The 7680-nt window shown below is 36.2% G+C and overlaps 1 pseudogene; it reads left to right on the top strand.

The window, feature by feature from the left end:
- The window catches only part of LOC103082038 (elongation factor 1-alpha 1-like), an 8693-nt pseudogene extending 1472 nt beyond the window's left edge, over positions 1-7221 (top strand).
- Positions 7222-7680: the final 459 nt, after the last annotated feature.

The following is a 7680-nucleotide window of genomic DNA, read 5'->3' as shown; positions in this document are numbered from 1 at the left end:
AAGAGTGTAAAACATCCAGCTGAACAATTCAGGTATGATTGCTTCAAAGTTGGTATTTGACATGATCCATGAATGATGGATAGAGTATTTATTGGTAGAGGTTGTGGGAAAAGGACTATTTCTAAAAAGCTTTACAATACACATTTTGTATTATCAAGTGGGATTCCACTTGTATATGTCAATGCATCTTCCATTAAAAAGAAACCCACAAAGGCCACTGCCATAATTTTTTCTTGATCTGTTTGTTTTCTCTGAAATATTAAGATATTGTCTTTTCTTATATCTAGCAGTCTCTTTGTCAGTTTTTTTCTGTTGATGTTGTTTTTGGCTTAAGATTGGAATAATTTTAAAAGAAATTTACCTATATGGTATATGTTCAATCTCTATGCTCAGAAAATTACAAAAATACAAATTTAGAAATATATCTTAACAATGAAAATGTTCATATAAAATATATCATGATAAATGATACCTTTTCTACCACCATAGAGCATATCTCTGAACAAGTGTTGTGTTTGTAAGCATTGGAAAAGGCATCTTAATCAAGATGTCAATCACATATAAAACACGTTCCTAATCACAGTTCAGGGTAATAACAGTATTAACTAGCTCCTTTTCTAAGACTTAAGGAGTATTACGCCTAATTGATTTTACATTAGCAATGGCCTGAATCACTTTTAAGACAAGCTTATTCCCGATTATTAAGACTGTGACTTGATTTTGAATTAAAATTTAAAAGACCAAATCAAGATACATTAAAAACAACATGCATTCTTTCAAATATCTAATGGAATAGCTATGGTAATGTCTGTAATTCTTATCAGGATGATTTATTAGGATGACTTTAGTATCCCTCATGAAGTCAGCATTGTTGTTGAAGGGAAAAAAGCATTTACTTCTAAATAGCTCCAGTATTTTAACCATTTAATTGCTCTATTCCTAAAACTTCCATTTCTACATAATCGTGAGCTGGCCTAATATAGTGTTTGTATGCATGAGGCATATGCCCTTTCAGTAAATAAATGACTTATTCCTCCAGCTGCTGGGGTCTTCTGGCTACTCTGCTGCTAACCTTCTTCTAAGAAATTGTCCTGAAATGGAAAGAGCTTCCCCCCAATTAATGCCAATGTAGGGCTATAAAGACCTGGCACCTTCTCTGCAATACAGCATAACTATGAAGAACTGTTGATTTATAACAGATATCCTGTATCTTGTTAAGAATGTGGAACAAAGTAGAACTCTCAGTACTAATGGTAGAAGTGAAATTGGTGCAAACACTTCGGCGAGTTTAACAGAATTGAATACCCACACACAATATAACTCAGCAATTCTCTTAGGCTTTATATAGCAAATTGGAATGTCTGTATGCATGTTTCAAAACCCACATACCAGAATATTCATAGAGGCAGTATTCAGAACACTGAAGTGACTCAAATGTCTATCAATAGAATATTTATCTGTACAAAATGAGAATTAATGAGTTACTGCTACATAAAAGGATAAATTTGACAAAATAATACATACAAATGTATGATTCTATAAATAAAAAAAAGTCAGGCAAAATTAATTTTTGGTGTTAAAAATTAAGCTTGTGCTTAACTCTGGTTGCTGGGAGGAACTATTGAATAGAAGGTGGCAGATCAGGGGCATCAGAGTTCTAGCAAATTTTTTAATTGGTGGGTAGTTATAGATTTGTTTATTTTGTGATAATTTATTGAAATGAACACGATTTGGGCACTTACATCTATGTGTTACACTGCATTTAAAAAATTAACAAGAAAGGTTTAAAAAAAAAAGCTTTAAGGCCACTTTTTGTTTAAGATGTAAATTTTTTTTGTTCTCAGTTAGAAACAATTAAATTTGAAGGTGGCACAAATCAGTGATGAACTAGTGACCAGGAGATCAAGATTCATATTCTTGTAGTTCCATTAAGCATTAGTGTGACTTTGGGAAAGTGATTTAATGTTTATGGGCTTAATTCACCCTGTCTACATAATTGAAAATCTGAAGACTTTGAGTTCAGTACTCTACAACTGTTCAGTTTACAAGTGGGCCATTTCATTTTGGACTCTGGCAGAGATTACAACATCCATGTTACTCTTTTTCCTTAGAAACACAAACCCTCTTTCCTTATTTTAAAATCTGGCACAGAGACTTCCCTGGCTGTCCAGTGGTTAAGAGTCTGCCTTCCAAAGCAGGGGATGCAGATTCTATCCCTGGTTAGGGAACTAAGATCCCATATGCTGTGGGGCAACTAAGCCCGGGTGCCACAACTACTGAGCTTGCGCACTCTAGAGCCTGTGCCCCACAGCTAGAGAGAAACCCATGGAGAAACCCTGTGCCACAATGAAGAGTTCGCATGCTGCAATGAAGACCTGATGCAGGCAAATAAATAAATAAATATTAAAAAAAACATCTGGGCACAATATTCCTTAGGAGGAAAAAAAGGAATATGTTTTAAAATTTCAACTGCAACACATTTTTTTTTTATTTTTTGCCACATTGTCAAGTTCTGGATAGTGAATTATAAGTACAGGTGTTGGGTGAGATTTCCAGTGGAATTTTGATGGAACTGATTCATAAGGGAAGGGCTTGCCCTTCTCCCTTTCCTTCTTATGCTGGCCTATGTTGTCATGATTGCAGTTCCAGAAGTCAAAGGGAAATATCAGTTGACTTAGGGATAGAAACCCCATGTAAATATGGTGAAGATGTGTATACAGAGCTCCATGGAGTTGCTCAACTCCGGATTGCTTACTCCAGACTTCTTTTGTATGAAAGAAATATTTTAAAAGCTTTGATTAATTCAAGGCTGTTAAGCTTTTTTCCTAACATACAAATGAACTTAATCTTCAACAATGCAGGCTGACACATATAGTAAGCTATTCTTTGGAAAAATAGCATTAATTTTTACATCAATTATTATGGATAAAAATAATGGTAAGTGGTAAGACATTGAGCATAAAACTGCATAATCACCGCCCTTTAATTTGTAACCTCAAAAACTAATTTCTGCATGCCTTTACTCCTAGCCTTGGAATCTATCTGAATTATTGCTAAAATGTGCTTCCCCATCCCTCATCTCTGAATATAGAATTAGTTTAGTGTGCAGTGTCTTTCATTTGTTGTAGTACATCACTGGACTTGTTTTTCAGAAGACATATGAAGTATCTATATAGATATTGTACTTTTTATTTTTCACACCCAGGCAGTATATTTATAGTGCCCTAAATTTTTCTTTATTTCAGCTACTGCATTTGTCTAGTACATTAAATTAATATTTGATGTTTATCTCATTGCAGGTAGTATTTCTAATACGAATTTCTCACTTCAATTTCAGTTAATTAACTCTGAGATGTTTATTTATAACTAAAGTAATGGCACTTATTTTCTTTATTATGTAATATCTCAGATTTTTTTCTTTTTCACAATTTCATTAGTCCATAAAGGCAGTAAATTCCACAGAAGGAATACTCCAACTAGAAATCAGGATTCTCCTGCATAAAGCCAGGATAGTGCCTATGAATATAATTTAACGTGGCTCTAATGGTACAATCTGTGGAATGTAAAGAGAGGTACCATATAGCATAGTGTCTTAGCATGTGAGTTCTTGGGTCAGACTGCTTGAGGTGGATTTTTTCTCCATCACTCAAAAACTGTTACCTTCATAAGTGCTTTAGTACTTCCAGCATCAGTTTCCTCACCTGAATAATGGAAATAATATTTAATTGTGTGGATATCATGGTACTCACCAAATATTCCATTTACTCCTTCATTTCCCAGTCCTCTGGAAGTAAGCTCAAGGTAAAGTGACTTGTTTTGGCAAAGAAAAATATAGTCTGTTTGATTTCAGTAATTTTTTTTTTACTGAAATGGTGGAAAGCTTAGGTATGATTCTTTGATTTCTTTTCCTTTGCCGTGATAACCAGCAATGGTCCAAGGAGAAAGAACTGAAAACAACTCCATACCCTTTTAGGCTTCCGTCTTTCGTCCCCAAGCAGTATTATTTTTGTGGCTAAGCATTGTCTCTCCTGATAGAGTTGACTCCTCAGTGGCTGTCATCTGCAGTTTAGGCTTCTAATTAAATAGTTTATTCATTTGTGGGAAGTTCTCATGTCCATTCAGTTCCCAAAATATTATACAAAGATGAAGTTTGAACATTACAACTGCCCTTTCCTATTACCAGGCCTTTACTCATGAGCAGTTGTGATCCTCTCTGGCACCTATCTCCTATGGTAATTACCTACTTTGAAAGAGACACTTTCATAGCTTTATTTACCTCTAAAGAATGCTTAAGACAGGAGTAAAGACACAGACCTACTAGAGAATGGACTTGAGGATATGGGGAGCGGGTAGGGTAAGCTGTGACAAAGCGAGAGAGAGGCATGGACATATATACACTACCAAACGTAAGGTAGATAGCTAGTGGGAAGCAGCCGCATAGCACAGGGAGATCAGCTCGGTGCTTTGTGACCACCTGGAGGGGTGGGATAGGGAGGGTGGGAGGGAGGGAGACGCAAGAGGGAAGAGATATGGGAACATACGTATATGTATAACTGATTCACTTTGTTATGAAGCAGAAACTAACACACCATTGTAAAGCAATTATACTCCAATAAAGATGTAAAAAATAAAAAATAAATAAATAATAAAAAAGGAATGCTTATTACAAGTGAAATGTTACATTTAACTCAGCCATTCTCTTCTTTACTGGAGGAAGAGTTATGAACTTTTGGAACTTAAATATTCATCTGGTCAGCAATGGTTGAAGTATAAGGTAACATTTTCTTTAAATGAGAATTTTAAAATATTATTTCTGATATATTCTTCTGGCATAAATTGGTGCTATCGAAAACTTACAACAGGGCTTCCCTGGTGGCGCAGTGGTTGGGCGTCCGCTTACCGATGTAGGGGACACGGGTTCGTGCCGCGGAGCGGCTGGGCCCGTGGGCCACGGCCGCTGGGCCTGCGCGTCCGGAGCCTGTGTTCAGCAGCGGGAGAGGCCGCAGCAATGAGGGGCCCGCGTATCACAAAAACAAACAAACAAACAAACAAAAAACCTTACAACATTTTTTCCTTACACATCATGTACTCTTTTTCTGTCTAGATGCTGGAAGGACTGCTGTGTCTCGAAGTCTAGTAGTTTTATTAGAATATGTATTGCTAATTCTGGGTCATTACATAGTTTTCATTTATTTTAAAGCAACAAAGTTTTCCTAAATAATGAATTTTAGTATATGTTCTGCTTCATTGCTTGTTTTCTTTTTCAAGAATTCCTGTTAACTTAGTTTCACTGTCTATATTTAATATACATTACTTTCTCTTGAATAATTTATATCACTTTTTCATGTTTGACTTTTAAATTGTCCTTTTTACCTTCTATGTTTCTTAAAATATTATCACTTTAATTCACTCTTGCATTCTTATTTCTTTAATCTTAAAGTCTAAATAATATTTTTTATTTTACTTTATTTCTTTGATTCTATCACTTCATTTCACATTATTTCTAATTTTCACGTATTATGTTTTCATATCTTGCATAAATGTCTTGATGTATTTTTAACAAATATTATTATAATTCAGGGCTTCCCTGGTGGCACAATGGTTGGGGGTCGACTTGCCAATGCAGGGGACTCGGGTTCGTGCCCTGATCTGGTAGGATCCCACGTGCCACGGAGCGGCTGGGCCTGTGGGCCATGGCCACTGGGCCTGCGGGTCTGGAGCCTGTGCTCCGCAGCGGGAGAGGCTGGGGCAGTGAGAGGCCCGCATACCGCAGAAAAAAAAAAACTTCAGATCCAAATACGTGAAAATGTGTGGCTATTCACAAAATAAAGACATAATCTTCAAAAGTATAAACAGTAAAATGAAATGATAATGGAATTAAGTGCATTTCCTCTCTAATAAAACCATTAAAAATAATTTGATTTTCTTTATGCTTAAAACAAAACTTAAACATATAGCAACAATTAAGATATAAACATGAAAATAATTTGATAGAGGAAGAACAATATTTTGATCAAGATATTTCATACTTTGTTATAAAACATCAAAACACTTAAAACTTTACTGAAAAACAATGTAATAGATATTTTAATTTCAAACAAGTATAGTCTTATATTTCCCATGCTCACCTTCATAAAAATATTCATTACTTCCCTAGGCTTTGGGGCATTGCTTCTCCCCTTCGTAATTTAGCTTCAGAGTTATTTTATACACATAAAATCTTCTACTTGGTCAAAGGGAGTTTTCATTTTAACTTCACCATTCTTGGTATACTGTCATGTATCAATCATCAAGTTGCTTTTATAAACTGTATAAAGATATATGTGGATATTTAGTTTTATACCACATGTATCATTATAATTACCATCATGATTTTAATATTTGATTTATTTAGGCAACTGTAGTGATACTGTGGTGTGTTGCTTAGATACCATCTCTACTTCTTTCAGGAATAAATTACTCTTCCCCCAACCCCTGTGTTGAGCATGTTGATGGTTGAGAGTCATCAGCTGAGTTAGTATCAAGTATGGCCTTAGTTGTCACCAGGTCTCAGTTCAACTTCTCTTTCTGCCTTACTCTCGTCGCCAGACTGTCCAAATGACAAGACTTTTCCTCTGCTCCTCAAAGTTGTCTACGAAACTGGTTGTGTTTGTACAGTTTCTATGAGTCTAGTGGAGACTGGTGTTCTTAAACCCAGCATGGTGGTCACATTTGCTCTAGTCAACGATACTACTGACTAGAAATTTCCATTGAAATTGCACCACGAAGCTTTGAATAAAGCTCTTCCTGGTGACAGAATGGGCTTCAACGTGTCTGTTGAAGATATCCGTTATGGCAACATAGCTGATAACAGCAATAATGACCCACTAATGGAAGCAGCTGGCTTCACTGCTTAGATGATTATCCTGAATCGTCTAGGCCAAATCAGTGCTGGCAATGTACCTGTGCCGGCTTGTCACACAACTCTCATTGCTTGCAAGTTTGCTGAGCTGGAGGAGGATTTTTCATTATTCTGCTAAGAAGCTGGATGATGGCTCTAAAGCCATCATCTGGAAGTCCATGTGTGTTGAGTGTTTCTCTGACTAGCCTCCTCTGGGTTGTTTTGCTGTTCTTGATATTAGATAGACTGTTGCTGTGGGTATCTTCCAAGCACTGGACAGGAAGACTGCTAGAGCTAGCAATGTCACCAAGTCTGCTCAGAAAGTTCAGAAGGTTAAGTGAATATTATCTGTAACACCTGCCACCACAGTCTTAATCGGTGAAAATCACTGCTTGATTCAGCATCATCAGGATCCAATCATATCATTTTTTCTCCTGCTAGTATTTGATGACTAACGTATACAAGTATAGTATAGTCTGTTCCTTTTTCACTCTACCTAGTTCTTTCCACATCAGATAGTATGCAAAGTAGTGCTTCTAGTAGGCTAAATAATGGCCAACTATATCAAGTCATAATCCTTGAGGCCTGTAAATGTTATCTTATGAGGAAAATGGGTCTTTGAGATGTGATTGTGCTAAGGATCTTGAGATGGAAAGATTATCTTGGATTTTCAGGGTGAGCATGTATATAATCACATGCATCCTCATATAAGGGAGGCAGTGGAAGATTTTACACAGGAGAGGAAAAAGAAAAGTGAAAATGGAGGCAGAGATTTCAGTGTTAAGACCACAAACCAAGGA

This window comes from Lipotes vexillifer, unplaced genomic scaffold, assembly GCF_000442215.2.
Source record: "Lipotes vexillifer unplaced genomic scaffold, Lipotes_vexillifer_v1.1 scaffold879, whole genome shotgun sequence".
NCBI lineage: Eukaryota > Metazoa > Chordata > Mammalia > Artiodactyla > Lipotidae > Lipotes > Lipotes vexillifer.
Note: the sequence above shows the minus strand (reverse complement) of the source record. Positions and strands in the feature narration are given on the sequence as shown.